The 15,650-nt window shown below is 40.5% G+C and overlaps 1 protein-coding gene across 7 annotated transcripts in view; it reads right to left on the bottom strand.

Moving 5' to 3' along the window:
- TNFAIP8 (TNF alpha induced protein 8) overlaps window positions 1-15,650 on the bottom strand; it is a 124,552-nt gene that overhangs the window by 19,876 nt on the left and 89,026 nt on the right. Inside the window, exon 1 of one of the 7 annotated variants that reach the window (XM_037801196.1) lies at window positions 2,831-2,848. The exons of the other annotated variants lie outside the window; for them this stretch is intronic. The gene's annotated coding sequence lies outside the window, so the exon portion shown is untranslated. Of the gene's footprint in view, window positions 1-2,830; window positions 2,849-15,650 lie in introns of those variants that run through there. 7 annotated transcript variants of the gene reach the window in all.

Below are 15,650 nucleotides of genomic sequence, written 5' to 3'. Positions count from 1 at the left end.
AGTCACTATTGTAACCATTTTAGAAGTGTATAATTCAGTGGTTTTTATTTATTCACAATGTTGTACAAGTATCACCACTAATTCCAGAATGTTTTCATTACCCCCCAAAAGGGTCTCCTTAATGTTTTAATTTTTTTTTCTTTTTTGTAATTAGTAGTAAACATATAAAAGTTAGGAGCTTTCACATAAAAATTCCAATTTCCAGCTTTACAGGAGAACACTGACCTTCTGGTAACACTGGGGGCCCTCGGCAGACCCTCTCTAATTCTCTGCCAGGCTATTCCACACTTTGGCGATTTTCTGGTCCCCACAGGCATCTGACTGCCATTCCTGGATTAAATGACCAGAAGCATCAACCATCCTGAACCACCTTATAGCAGGTCTTGGATATGAGCCTCCAGCAGTGATTCAAAGGGCTAAAATCCCTCTGTCCCCTGGCTAGCTGCCTGGGAAGAGGGGCGCACTTCCTAGCTTCCCAGCTCTAATTCTCCAACAGGGTCCTTAGGTGACCACCACCTTGTTTACTCACCTTTCCTTCAAAATGCTTTGCCTTATCCACCCCTGGATCTTTGCTGAAATCTCTCTCTTCACCTGAAAAGTCATCCTGTATTTACCTCAGCATATCCTAAACCCTTCCCAACTTGCCTTTGTCTTGGACTTTCTATCCATATTTCCCTATAGTTACTTAAAATATTTTTATTAAAAAGCAAATAAATTTATTTTAAATGGAAATCATATACAGTATATGAAAGGAAACTGGTACCTCTCTCCTAAATAGAAGCTAATAATAAAGATTAACTAATAAGAAAATAACCCCAATATTACTAGTTTCTAATCAGATATCATTGCCTGCCCAAAGCCATAAGCCCCATTCCTACCGCTGAGTTATAAAGAGAGTGAACCAGCGTGAGCAAAGTAATAAAGGACACACAGCCCAAAAGAGAGGCTCCTAGAATGATCAAAGGATTCCAAGGGAACTGAAAAGGGACCACTCTTCTGCTAATGTGATTGAAGGTTTAGTATCTTCACCTATATCCGGGGCCTTCTAAAATCATTTACTGTACCACCAGAACATGTGGCGTACTGTGGGAAACAACCATGCCTCCTCCCGTCCAAAGCTTAATGCAAAGGCCATCCACCCTGACAGTCTCACCTAGCCCTTCTTGAACCTCTCTACCCAGCATGTGGCATTCCCCTTGTGTGGTCCCCGCCTGTACTTACTTATGTATACATCTAACATCTCCTCTAGACTTAAAACTCCTTGGGGACAGTGATAACGCCTTCCACATTGGACATTTCGTCTCTGGTGAAGGCTACTCGCATTAACTTCTACCTGGTTGGATTCCTGTCTTATGCTTGCCTTGACATCCCTGGTGAAAAGTTTAAAAATTCCAAACCTGCCTCTCAATGAACTGAAACAAGTCCAAGCAGATGAAGTGTCTGATATGGTGAAAGATACAGGGATAAATATCTGCATCGCTTTGCTCTCTGTTACATTTTGGGGTATTACAAAACCTCAATTACAACTGGAAGTCATTCTTGGTTGTGCTAGGTAAGAAAGTAAGCACTATCCTCTTTAGGGAGTTTTTGTTGAAAGGGAAGTGTGCCTAGCAAGCTGAGAAGGAGGGTTATGGTTTTTAGACTTGTGTCCCCAAAGGGCTCAGCACATTGTGCAAAGATTCCAGGTGTCGTGCAGGCCCGAAGAATCAGTCCATACTACCAGGGCCAACTGTGTAGAGAGACAGATGAAAAAGATCTCCGTAAACAAATAAAGGCAGTGTTAAATAACACATAATATTTATTTTTAAATATTAGGATACAATTTATAACAGTCACTTTGTATTTTTATGGTATCTGGGTTAATTTTCTAAAAGATTAGAGCCCTTATAAGATCTGCATATATATTAGATTTAGGCTCCTATCACAAGGCTAGGAATGTAATTTTAGTGAGTTAAATGATAGGTTTACAGTACCATCTTTGTTCTTGGGAAATATTGATCATCATATCTAGCAGTTATTTGATATTAAATTCTTGATAACTAACACAACTTTCAATTAAGACATTGTTTCTATGGTGAAAGACAACCTACTTTATTGAAATTTTCTTTTTGATATGATTTCCAATATTCTTACTGTTGCAAAAGGCAGAAAATATCTTAGAAAAATAATATTAAATATAGCTCCAAGATGTGAGACAATGTATATTAAAAACAGTATACTGGTTAGGGAAAATGAATCAAGTCCTTTGAATTGTGTGATTCAAATCAGTTTCTAAATTTGAAATTTAAATCTACCCTAACTGAAAAGTTACCCCCTAAACTAGTATCTCGCTAACTTTTAAATTTATGCCGTTCAGTGCTTTGTAAAAGACAGTGAGGGCTCAGCTAGATATCCCAACTTATCGCTTTCAAATTCTGCCTTCCATCCTACACCAGGAATCAATTTTGCCAAAGTCTCTGTCACTTTAAAACAAGGGTTGCCTTTCTTCCAGCTGGCAATATTATTTTCATCATTTCTGTCTCAGGCCACATTGTACCTTTAACATCCATTTTTCTACCAACATTCTCTTCAAAGCAATCTAGGCCTTTTCTAGCAAGTATCTCACAATTCTTCCAGAATTTTCCCTTTATCCATTTATAAAGCTGTTCCAGCATTTTTGGTATTTGCAAATTGAGCACCCTACTTCTCTGGTACCAAAATCTGTTTTGGTTTGCTATAGCTGCCAGAATGCAATACACCTGAAATGGGTTGGCTTTTTCAATGGGGATTTACGAATTTACAGTTCTAAGGCCATGAAAACATCCAAATTAAGACATCAAGAGGAAGATACCTTCTCTGAGAAAAGGCTGCTGGCATCTGGGGTTCCTCTGTCACATGGAAAGGCACATGGCAACATCTGCTGGTCCTTCTTTCCTGGGTTCTGGTTTCAGTGGCTTTCTGCAAAATGTCTCTGGGCTTCTGTGGGCATTTTTCTCTCTCTTATCCTCATAAAAGACCCCAGTAAAGGGATTAAGACCCTCCCTGAATGGGCTGGGTCACATCTCAATTGAAACAAAAGGTCCCACCCACAATAGGTCTGCCCCCACAGGGATAGATTAAAAGAACATGGCCTTTTGTGGGGTACATAACAGCTACAAATCAGCACAGGGGTTATATGAGAGTGCTATAGTTTTTACATGACTTTTATGTAAAACCTACAACTTCTCTAATTTAAAAAAATAATAATTTAAAAGCATTATGCTAAGTGAAAGAAACCAGACACAAAGTACCACATATGGTATGATTCCATTTAAAATGTAAATATAAATAAATCTATAGAGACAGAATAAGATGAGTGGTTATGTAGGGATGGAGGGTTTGAAAGGTGATTGCTAAGGGGTCTGGGGTTTTTCTTTTTGAAGTAATGAAAATGTACTAAAATTGATTGTGGTGATGAATGCACAACTCTGTGATTATACAAAAAGCCATTGATTGTACACTTTGGATGGATTGTGTGGTATGTGAACATACCTGAATAAAACTGCTTTAAAAAAAAATAATAAAAATAAAAAAAATAAAAGACAGTGAGGGGAGTTAATGGATTTGCCAGAAAGAAGAGCTTTTTCTCTCACATTTTCAACATCCACATTTAACACCATTTGTTGATATCGGAATGAAGGAAACAGATGCTACTGCTGAACATGAAATCTGGTCTTAGTATTTTTAAGCTGTCATCTGTACTCCTAGTCTTTAATAGGCAACCAGCAAGTGCTTCTCTGTACCTTTATTTCCCCGAAACAAATACACAAATGCCAGAACTCCACCCACATTCCAGTGTAGGGCACATTCTATAGCAAATACCTAAAATGAATTCTGCCACATTTCCCTGTTGATGAATAAAAATAAAACCTTTCTTCACTGCATCCTACAAAATAAAAATCATATACCACACCGTGCCTGCCAAAATTTAGAAACTATGTTTAAACAAATTTTTAGGAAGACTTTTGCTAACATCAAAGGGAATTTAAATTCTTGAAAAGCGATTGTCTAGCATCTATGAGTAGACTATACTTATTTCACTAAACTGGCATTATCACTGGCAATCTTAGATACAGTATGTTTGGATCAAGATTCCAGATTCCAAATGCTGGCCTTGTTAATCTCCCAGCTCTCCAAGGTTTTAAAGGTATCTAAAAACTTTGGAGGGGCCAGGGATTGGATCATCTTTCTCTCTCTCTTTTTATTACAGAAGTTGTGGGTTTACAGAACAATCATGCATAAGATTTAGGATGGGCATCTTCACTTGATATGGCTCAATGCATTCTTATGGAGGGTAAAGAAACTGAAACATGTTTCTGCATTTTTTAATCCTTAGGGGTAGGAAACTGAGAAGATGCGTGGAACTCCAGCTGGAGGCTGGTGTTGGGTCAGTAGAGAGCTCTTTGCAAGAGTTACTCCTTTGCCTCTGGGCTCAACGTACAGTGATTGGGGGCCCAAGCTTAGGAGGGGCCAGCATTTGGGGCTCTTCTAGTCTTGGAGGCAAGATTTCCTTTCCAGACACAATTCAGACCATTTTAATTAACAGCTTGCCTTTATTAGACATTATCTGATAGAACTTCAGGACAGGTACTCAGTTAAATCTGCTGTCAAAGTTGGTCTGGCAAAGTTTGCTTCTCATCTTCTAGGTATAAAGTAACATTTTAAAGCTGGGGTATTTCAGTTGTTAAAAACATTAAATAGCATTTAAAGGATTCCTTTACTCAGCCCAAAGAGTTTTATGTCTGGATTCATCCACTGTTACTCTGTTCCCTAGTCAAGTAACATCTTTTTCTTCAATCTTTCTCCTACAAATTGCTTTTGTTTTGCCATCTTGTACAATATCTAGAGCATGAGGTTTTAAAGTGTGGTCCACAGAAACCGGGTGTCCCTAAGACTCAGGCCATTGGTGACGTCAAAACTATTTGCATAGTAATACTAAAATGTTGCTTGCTTTTTGCACTGATGGTGCAAAAGCAATGGTGGATAAACAATTGCTGGAGACTTAGAGGAATCAAGCAAGGCAGTAAGTAGCACCAAATTGTACTAGTAAGGGAGCCAATTTCATTTAAGAATGTTTTTGAAGCAGTAAAAATTATTGATTTCATTTTTTAAAAATTGTTTTTGTTTTAAAGTAGACTTAACTAGTAATAAGTTTCTTCAGGCTGATTCATGCCCAGTGTCTGGAACCCAGGAAGAAGTCCACAGATATACAATTCTAATGAAGTGAAATAGAAAGATACTTTTGGACAAAACAAAAACAGAACTAGCTTAAAGAAAGAAAAAAATGCAGGCATTTCAAACACGAGGAATCCCTAGAATACTCCCTTTTCCATTGCTGCCACAAGAGGCGTCAAAATTTTTTTTATAATAAAACACATCTGACTCAAACTTGAAGGACAATTCTTTTCAGTTTCCCAGTTTCCACCACATTTCAAGAGTAAGAAGTTACCTGGTTACGGCTTATAACAGACCCGGTCTGGTTTGAAGCCCTCTAAGGGTCTATTAGCTGTCAGCTCAGGCCTTACCACCATGACTCAAAACCCAGGCCAGGAGGACTGGATATTATTTACAGGGCCCCACAGGAAACCAGTCTTTCCAAACTCTGCCCATATGCACAGTATATTATAAATGTGGAGAGTGGTTTTAGCTGATTGCTGGCACCATTGATAGTACAATTATGAACACAGTCATCCTGTACTTGAAAACCAGATGGTGAGGCCAAAGGCATAATAAGTATCAATGTTTGGATGATCCATAAATCTCATGAAAACTGCAGAGGTTTTTAATTCTGCAAAATATTTTGCCCTCTGGACCATTCGTCTCTCCTTAAGCTTTATTGGTTATCCAGCACTTACCGTTAACCTACAATGTGCCCCACATCATAAAAACTAAAAGCATCTAGCCATTCACTTCCAGGTCTGAGAGTCTTGATCATTCCAAAGCTAGAGGAAATTAGCATTTCAATTAATTAACATTTTAAAATGTCTGGCTTATGTAAATTGTTCTCTTTTGTCCCTGAAAGCTACCAATGCAGGTATAGGGGATTAGAGCACAGCATTCCTGTCTCAGACTCTAATTTGACAAATAGCAGGAGCCTGCCTTGGTCATGAAAAGGAGGGAAGGAGACAATGACCAGGAATATTTCAGAGCTACAGCCATATTTTGCAAACTATGGTATTTGTAACCTCTTTCCTTACAAATTTATGATTTACCTCAAAATTTGGCAAATGAAGCCTGGTTGGATCCGTAAAGATATACCACAGAATCATTACTGACTTTACCATTACCCAAACTAAAAATATTTGCATACATTTTGTATTTTAAATCATCAGTCTCTGGTGCAATTTCTTATTTGAAAAGCAAATAGAAGCTCAGTAGACTAACACTCGTACCGAATACAAAGATTCAGAAAGATAAACACTTTTGTTGTTGTTACAGATTCTTCCCATCTAATAAATGTTGGGTCTAATTTAGCATTTCCACAAAATCTTAAATCCCTAGGCAAAAAAAAATCTTGCTTAGAATAAACATAAGAAGGGAAAGAAGATGAAGGGAGGGAAAATGACATTATTTAGGGAGACAACGAGAAAAAGCAAAATATGAAATTACCTGTAAAATCCTGAAACAACAGCTATAGGCAACAAGATGCCAACAATCTTTCAGTGTTTGTCAAAACACTGAGATTCTTCCTGAATTGCTAAAGGGCTACTTGACAACAGAAATCTAAGGATCACTAGATTGATTAGATATAACTTTGGGGGAAAAACATTCTCCTTCAAATGGGCCTTAGATTCAAGAACACAAGTCCCACAGTGTATGTATGCAGCTGCCCAGACACCTTCCCACTACTTTCAGTTGAAGCTGCTCCTTAGGCAGCTGAAGACTATTTCCCCACCACCTACCTCTGGGTGGGGATGATTTAAGAGCTAAAAATAAAAGAGGTGAGAATACTGACTCTAGATGATTCTCACAACTGTTCAAATATCCTCTTATTTCATTAAAACACACACACACCAACATATAAAGTAAGTTTCAATCTGTATAACAGAAAATGTCAGGTGAAGTGAGTGCTTGGAAAAAATGAGAAAGCAAAGAGGCTGACTTTGAACTTCAACATTTATCAGGCATGTTAAAATGAATGACAAAGACCTATTCTGTCCAGAAATCCCCCACTTTATTTTTAAGCTGGGCAACTGGTTAGTCATATCTATACTGAACACTTCCTGTCTAGGGGCATGCTGATGGCAACCAACTGCCAGGCTTAGGAGCTGCCTACATTTAGTCAATTGAGTCATTCATGGAATAAAAAACAGCATCAAACATTGAAAAAAAAAAAAAAATCTGGCTAACTGAAGCTTTGAAAGATATACAATTAAAACCGGTTTGATTATTTCACAGAAATGGGATAGACAATGTTATGACAAAAAATAGAAAGAAAACAACATAAAATATTACCCTAAAAGGCAATTTTGTTGATAGTTTCTGTGATGTTCTAGCACCACTAGCAAATGCTATAGCCCCTACCACTCCCACTCCCACACTCTGTGATTAAATAGTCCAATCGACATTCCATAGCTTCATTTACAAAAATGCCTGAAGACTGTAGAATGTCTCAAGGAAATGAACAACAAAAAAATCAATTTAATCCTTCTCTCTTTTATTTTGGTCCAATTACATTTTAAAGGAAGGGTCTCCAGAGATTTTTAAAGAAACTGAAATGCAGAGGACCAAAATAGATTAGGGATGTAACCTTTACCAACTAATCTATTCAGCCTAATCTTGCATAAGAACCCATCTTTGGGAAAGAGAGGAAAACAATTAAAGATTTCAAGAATGATCCTTTCCCCAGCAACCCCGAGGGCTGTGTCAGGCTTCAACTAGGCTGCCTCTCCCAGCACTAATTATAATTTAATTTATTAACCCTTACACACGTTGAAACAAGCCAGCTGAAGTTCCACTGCTGAGAAACAATGAACACCTCCCCTCCCCTACACTTTTAAACCAGTGGCACTGGGGGTCAACCCCAAAGCATGCTGGGATCCATGGCAAAGACATGAATGTCACACAATCACTCCTGTACATCTAGGATTACCAGCTTGATCATCGAATCAGAGCTTTGGTCTAGTGGGCCAAATAATTTACAACAGTCCTGCCTGAAATTAAAATAAAAACCCTCCGTACAAAATTCTTCAGTGAGCCTGCTTCCCATCAGATTTGTTAATGAGTGAAACCCCCAGAATTAGGTACAGCTTCACTGGGAGGGAGGCACGGTGCCTACAGAAATAAACCCCTCCAACAGCCTTGGAGCAAATGGATGGCACAGCACAGCAGACAGCTTTGAAATGATTCCCACAAGGCAGGCACTATTGCTTTTCTAATTAATCATCTGCTGCTTACAAGCTTTTTGAGGAAATCATTTTTATAACCTAGTATGAAAGTTACTGGAAATCTCAGCCAACACAACACAGCCCTTGCTTTTGATCGCCCCTGCTCTAGCAGTCGGAAAAGCAGCAACATTCTTCCATGTCATAGCCTTGTTTGTGGGCCTCTACACTAATCCTGCTTGAGAAGAACTGGAGGGCTCTGTGTCCTCCAAGTACTACCGTTTTACTGGCTCCGAGTCCAAGTCCGTATGGTAATCTGGAGACCAGGACCTTATCATACTTCCTGGTAACTGAAAAACAAAACAAAATAAACCGCCAAAAATCTTATCCCAGTCACAATGGTCTCTTGCCTAATTAGACTGCTGTTTACCTCACAAGTTACTTTTTTTACAGATATTTTTTCATTTTAGAGTTATTTCCTTACTCCTCCCTTCCGCTCTCTCCTACTTCTTCCCTTGGAGATACTGCATCAGGCCTGGGTCCCAGGCTGTGGCTCCCACCTCCTCCCACTCCCCATCTCTCCTACTCATTATTTCTTCCTCATTGTTCCCTTGAATCCTGCCAAATGCCCACTCCCTCAGCTTCCTTCACTATTCTGGTTTCCAAACTCTAGCTCTTTTCCTTCCCTATCAATAAGTGCTACTTGCCTCTGAATTCTACCTCCTGGAAAACTCTCCTGAGACAATCCTTCTTTAATTATCTCCTTTTCCTGAAGAAAAGAAGTCAAATGTTTATAGACTTGTGATATTGAGGAGGGGTGAATTATAAAATGTGCGTTTTCATTCTAGCGATTTCATAATTGACTTTCTCAATTCTCATTTTAACACTTGTAAAGTGAAAATGAGTTTATAAGCCCTTTACAATAAAGAGAATGCAGTCAGTGCACTCTTTTGAGGGGCTCTTTTTCTGTTTCTTTCATTGGTTGCATGTGCCTCTTTTCCCTCTAAAAGTGTGTGTTCTCAGAGCTAAATCCACAGCCTAGTGCCCCCCACCCCCCAGTCTTTCCCTGAGAGATCACATAAGGAGAATCAATTCTCCCCTTATAACTGAATATTTGTATACTTTCCCTCCCAGGCTCCTTACAAGTTGGCTCCATCTTGTCCTCCAGACCAACCCATGGTTCTCTGCCACATTGATCTTCCTAAAATACTACATTGCTTCTACCCTCTTCCAGCTCAACCACCTCAAATTCCTCACAGTAACTGTATTCCCTCCTAGAAGGTATTTGGGGCATGCTTTAGTCCAATATCAAGTCCCACAATTTTCAGATGAGGAAACTGAAGTTTAGAGAGATTAAGTAGCTATGGAAGACACAGAGAACCAGGGACAAAGCCAAGGGTAGAATGGGTCTCTTGCCTCCCAGTACATTAGCTGTCACCTATAGTGTCCCTCTGGGCAACTGGACTCTAGGGGACAGGAATATTGCCCACCAATACCCTTCATGAACCCTCCACTCTACACTCCTGTAAACTTCATTACTGTCTAGGCATATAGCACATGCAGGTCCCTGCCTGCCCCACACTCTCCTCTTCTCCAACTTGCCTAAAGTGCCTAAATGAAGTCCAGGCCACCCCTCTGTGAAGTCACTGTTGATCATGATTTTTCTAAACACTCCTTCCTCTAGATTCTTATAAGGTCCATTTGGTTTGATCCCTTCAGCTGTACTCATCCTAAGTTGCCCATTTTGTCCTACAAGTGCACATGTGCTGCATGTGATGACCTGAACCAGTTCTTTGAAGGCAGAGTCATACACACACACACACACACACACACACACACACACCTCTGCTTCCCCAGGTTCCTGCAGAAGCAGTGGCTCAGTCAACATTTGTTGCCATGAGGCAGCTATGGTGTAAGGAGAGACGCTGCACACTAGAAGCAGGAGCCTGCTAAACCATTTGTAGCCTATGCTTCTGTAGATATTTCTCGTCCCCAGCTCCTCACCTACCTCTGCTGGGTCACATGATAACACATATCTGGGTCAGGTGAGCTGGCATCACGCATAGATGGCATGTCGAGCTCTAAGGGAAGTTCACGAATTGCTTATTCTCTTCTTGACAGTGAAACCCCTGGCTTGGACAAAGGAGGTCTCAAGGTTTTAGGAGCCTAGAGTTTTCATGGTCATTTAGAGCATTCTACTGAGTAGCCTCTTTGCTTCACTATCTTGTTGGAAGAAACTTTGTTCCTAGCTATTTATAAAATTAAATCTTGCCTGTCATTACAAAACCTAAGAGTGTATTCTTGTTTAAGTTCACAGATGATTCTATATATGCAAATACAAACCTCACATAGCTAGAAGACTATAAACACCGAAAAGTTCCAGCCTAATAACAAAGTCCTTGCTCAGTCCTACAGATTCCCAGAATTCCCTCAGTTATTTATTTCCCACTCATGGGACAAGCTACAGGTGTACATCTAGCTCTTCTTTCAGGTTCTTAAACCCTCAGAACAAGATTTAAGCAATTGCTTTTGCTGACATCTTGGTCAGTGGATGGGGAAGAATTGTGGGCTGCAGACGCACAGGTGCTTTCTGAAAAAGAAACGTGTCTGATTGCCAGAATGCCTCAGGCCTGCAGTGCGCCCTGGGGAAAGCAAGGGCGTGGGATGCCCATCGGCTCCTGCAACAGCATGTCTGTGTCGGAATGCTGACTCCTTTCCCACCCACACATATACACACCTTCTCCTCAAGGAAGAGCGTCCTTACCCAACCAGCACTCTCAATAGCTAATCTTTCCTGAATGATGTTCTGAAAGGAATGAAAACAAGTGAGCTCACCATTTAATTGCCTCTCACTTGGTCTATCATTTTTAAAACCAGAGATCTAGTAAGATCTATTTGCACAGCTAAATTTTTCTTCTCAGTGCCTCATCTTTTAATCTCCTGAGTTCTAACAGGAAAGGTAAAATAGGAAATCTCCATTTGTTCAAATGTTCTGTTTAGGTTTTGCAAATTCCCCCAAAAGATAGTGAAGGACAAACTATGCAAATAGATCAGGTCTGTTCTGCTTCCAGATCTCAGGCCAAAATCCAGATGCTAAAATCTATGTTAGCAAAAATCCTAGCAAAATGTGCACTGAGAGGAGGGTAGAAAGCTCCTGGCCATCACCTCCATAGGCTCAGTTTCCTCATCTCTAAAACAAAGAGGATCCACAGAAGTACCTGCAAAACTGTTTTTAACTCTAAATCATGGTGATTCTACAGTGTATTTGTGGGGGGAATAATCTAATTACAAAAGGCTTACTATTGCAAATTTTCCCTAAATATTACAGATATTCATAATGATTTGATTTTTTTTTAAGTTCAGCTTATACTATCTTGAAGGGATTATATACACTCATCTCATCATTTTCCAGATTTCAAATCTTTCTCATTAAGATTGGAATGTTGACAAATGAACAGTTTGCAGCAAATCCAGCGACTCTGCATTATTCGGAAATCAAATCCCTAGGTCCTGAGATTTTCTAGCCCTACTGCATTCTCCTTCAACCCACCCACTTTTTGGCTACTTGCTGGATTACCAACAATCAGGGGTAGGGAACTGAATCATCCATGTTATCCTGGCTGTTCACTGACATCATAATTCAGAGGCAGAAACATGTGATATGTCTGATGGCATTTTCAGAAGCAGGAAAGAAAAAGTCCCAAATGTATTAAGTTTACAGAGCTGGAGGTGTCGAGCAATGCCAGGTTATCAGCTATGTCCAGCATAAAGGAGAGAACGTGGCACAGATCTCTAAATGGATTTTCCACTTTTAATTCTTGCAAGCATACCACATGCCAAGGCTAATGACTACCTAAAAGGGAGTTACTTTAAAGTCTGGTGTTTAAGGGCATACACTGTTACTTTTACACTGTATCATATTATATGACATCAAAATGCAGCCATAGCAAGTGCCATGCATTTCATCGGAGCTGAGCCATTGCTTAACCTCCTTTCTTCTTCATTCCCTCTGCAAAGCCAGGGCTGGGGAAGGGAGGGAGTGGGGAAGAAAACTGGTAAAGTAATGCTTAGCAATGAATGATATTATGTAAACTGCCACACCATGTGAGGTTAAAACAGTGCCACACGGTATGGCAGCTTATATAACATCATTGGGTTTTTTTATTATGGAAGATGATATTAATATGGAACAAATGAACTTTTCTCCTCTATGATAACTACTCTGCCAGGTATTAGTCCCATTGTTTCTAGTGGAAAGCTCTATTTTTTGTTTCCTGGAAGAGTTATAATCACTAGGAGGTGGAGCAATGCTGATTGTGAGGTTCCCAGAAGGTTCTGCAAGGCTGCCTGCTGGCACAGGGTTCTTGGGGTGCAGCTTTTAGGCATGCCCCTGTCCTGGTACTTGACTGTCCTCAGTCATTTGACTGACCCACCAGGGAATAGGAACCCCAGTTAAGACAGACAGTGGAGAGATGGACTCTAGATAAACTGCAATCCAGAGAAACCATTGCAAAAATACTGAGGAACAGGTTAGGCTCCTGTTAAATAATGTTTAAACCAAGAAGGGCCACAATTCAGAGTGCAAATGCCCGTGCAAAATCTCCAAAATATATGCTATCAGGAGTTAAAACAAATTGACCAAGTGAATACAACTGTGCAGAGAATCACCCACTTCTGTACACACATCTTGTAGAGATTAAAGAAACTTGAAACTCATTGGATATTACAAAGTAGCCCAGTTGTTCTAACACATATGTAACTGAAACGTGCCTTACGTCAGTGGTCAGCAGAGTCGCTCTCTGTTCTCAGGCCAGCCACTGCCCTGGGAAGTGTTCCACAGGCACTCAGACTCTGTCACTACAGTGGGTCCAGGCATTTCCCACCTAACTCCACTAGGCTCCTAGATGTCCTACACTGGTGGTTAGAATCCAAGGAAGGAGCTTAAGATTGGAGGGACACAGGTCTCCCAGTATCAAATGCTGCAAAAAAGTCAAGAAAGATCAGGACAAAAAATGTGACTGCTAGGTCACTGGTGACTTTAGCATCCAGGAAGTTACTGGTGATATTAGCAAATGCAGTTTCAGTGAAGGGGTGGAGAAAAAAGCCAGACTGCAGTGGGATGAGGGATGACTGACAGTGAGAAAGAAGAAAACATACAACAGTTCTTTTTTCAACAACAACAACAACAACAACAACATTTCATTTCAAAGAAAAGAGATAGGTAATGCTGAAAATGGACAAAGTGGTGCTGAAGATTATCTTTAGAGAATAAAGATGCTTCATTCACTCATTCATTCTACAAATAGCACCTCTTGCTGTATAGGTGCTAGAGTTACAGTGGGAAATAAAACAGACAATTTCCTGCTGAAAGCTTGTGGTCCAGAGGGGAAGAAATGTTAAACTAGTTAACACACAATTACAAAAATGGTGAGTGCCAGGGAGGAAAAGAAGAGGGTTGACAGGGGCACCTAGCGCAGGTTGGGGGTTCAGGGAAAGCCTCTCTGATGACCTGGCCAGGAAGGGGGATGGAGTGGGGAGAAGGCTATTTCTGTCAGAAAGACCAGCGACTGTGCAGGCCCTGAAGTGAGGGGCCTGAGCATGTCTGCATGCAGAAGGGAAGGAGCCAGGAAAGAGAAGGGGCCAACTGGTGCAGCGAGGAACCCAAGGGCTCTAGAGGAGCAGGTGGAGCGAGTGGCCTTCTGTGGTAGGAGCAGCACCTGTTCCACAGATGCCAGGAGGGTGGGTGTGGGTGGAGGTGAATCTATCAGTCTGGGGGCAGGAAGTTGAGGGAGTTGTCTAATACCTACTGTTTTCTTTGTGAAATACCAGGCCTGGCGAGGGAAGAGAGAACTGGGAGAGGTGGTGGCGGGAAATGGCTATCAGGGCAATGGAGGAGGGAGCTCAGCTCACTCACTTCTCAACCCTTACTCTTTTCCTATCTTCCAAGTCCTCTTAAAGCAATCCCCCTAGGCAAGGGCTTTCTCATTTTTTGATACCACAGCTATGATGAACAGGGCAAAGGAGTCCTGGATCCCTTGGTACTGGCATTAGAAATGTCCTCAGAGATCTAACTGTCATTAATTTTTAGTACTTCATAATCAACAGGAAGCGACTAAATGCAAAAAATGTGGCCATTGGCCTACCTTCTCAGGAAGCCCCCAGCCACTGGAAACTGTCCATATCCTCCTTGCAATGGCCTTCCCATTTTTTATAAAGCAGTTTTCTTCCTTCGTTGCCCTTGCTTTCTTATTCATTTTATGCTTAGGCATTTTATACTCATTCAACTTTTAATAAAGCACGGCCTGGATGGTTTTTCTCTGTTTAAAACTCAAGCACAATCACCAATTCATTCATAAGCCATCAAAATTAAATCAGTTCTTTAGGAGGTAGCTATAGACTGAAGAGGGAGGCTCAGCACGCCTGGCACAGAGTCAAGTACTTTCTAAGCAATATGGCTTAACAATATCCCCAGTCATCTGCTCCTACATTCACTCACAAACACAAATATGTTGGCCTCTAAGGACTTCAGAATTCAACTTGATTTTTTTTTTTCAGATTCAACCCCAAACAAAGTATACTAATCTCTCAGTGTGGGTCAGAATAATGACTTAAAAGTATCTCCCATCCAGCAAATCAGGCATGAAGCATCCAAAGGCAATTTTCTTGCAATACAGACATTGTGGAGACTTCATGGTGATCTCACACTAAATGGGATCTTAAGTTCACCAAAAGAAGTAGAAGAAAAAAAGGCTAACTATAAGTGGTGGTAGTGGTGGGATGGATTAGTTAGAATAGAAAAGTAAGAAAATTGAGTTATTTACAGAACACAGCTCCACTCATAGACACTTGATTGGGTTAGCTAAACACAGGATTTTAGATCACAGCCAGTAACCAGCCTTGGAAACACTGCCTGGTATACCCATACCCAGACACACCTATGCACACACATAGACACTCATCCTTTATTTCCTGGCAGAAGCTGCAATGATTCTAACTGGTTAATAAGGAATTTCATCAGTCTTCCTCAAGAGTTATTCAATATCCTGCCCTAATTGCCACCAATTTTAAGCTCTAATACCTCAGATTATTGTAAAGAGAACATTCTGGACTTTGTGTAAAAAGCACAGAGTCCAGATAATGTACTGCAGATCTGCAAAATGCAAGTGGAGGCAAAGTGAGGAACAAGTATACGGAGGCCCTTTAAGGGACCTCTGCGAACCACAGTTTGCAGGTTGCTTCCAAACGTAGAACCAGAGAGCTGCGAGGAGAGAAGATAAGTGGATGCTGCTAGAAGAATGTGTAATACAT

This window comes from Choloepus didactylus, chromosome 13 (assembly GCF_015220235.1).
Source record: "Choloepus didactylus isolate mChoDid1 chromosome 13, mChoDid1.pri, whole genome shotgun sequence".
Taxonomy (NCBI): Eukaryota; Metazoa; Chordata; class Mammalia; order Pilosa; family Megalonychidae; genus Choloepus; species Choloepus didactylus.
This window is presented reverse-complemented; position numbering and strand designations above follow the sequence as displayed.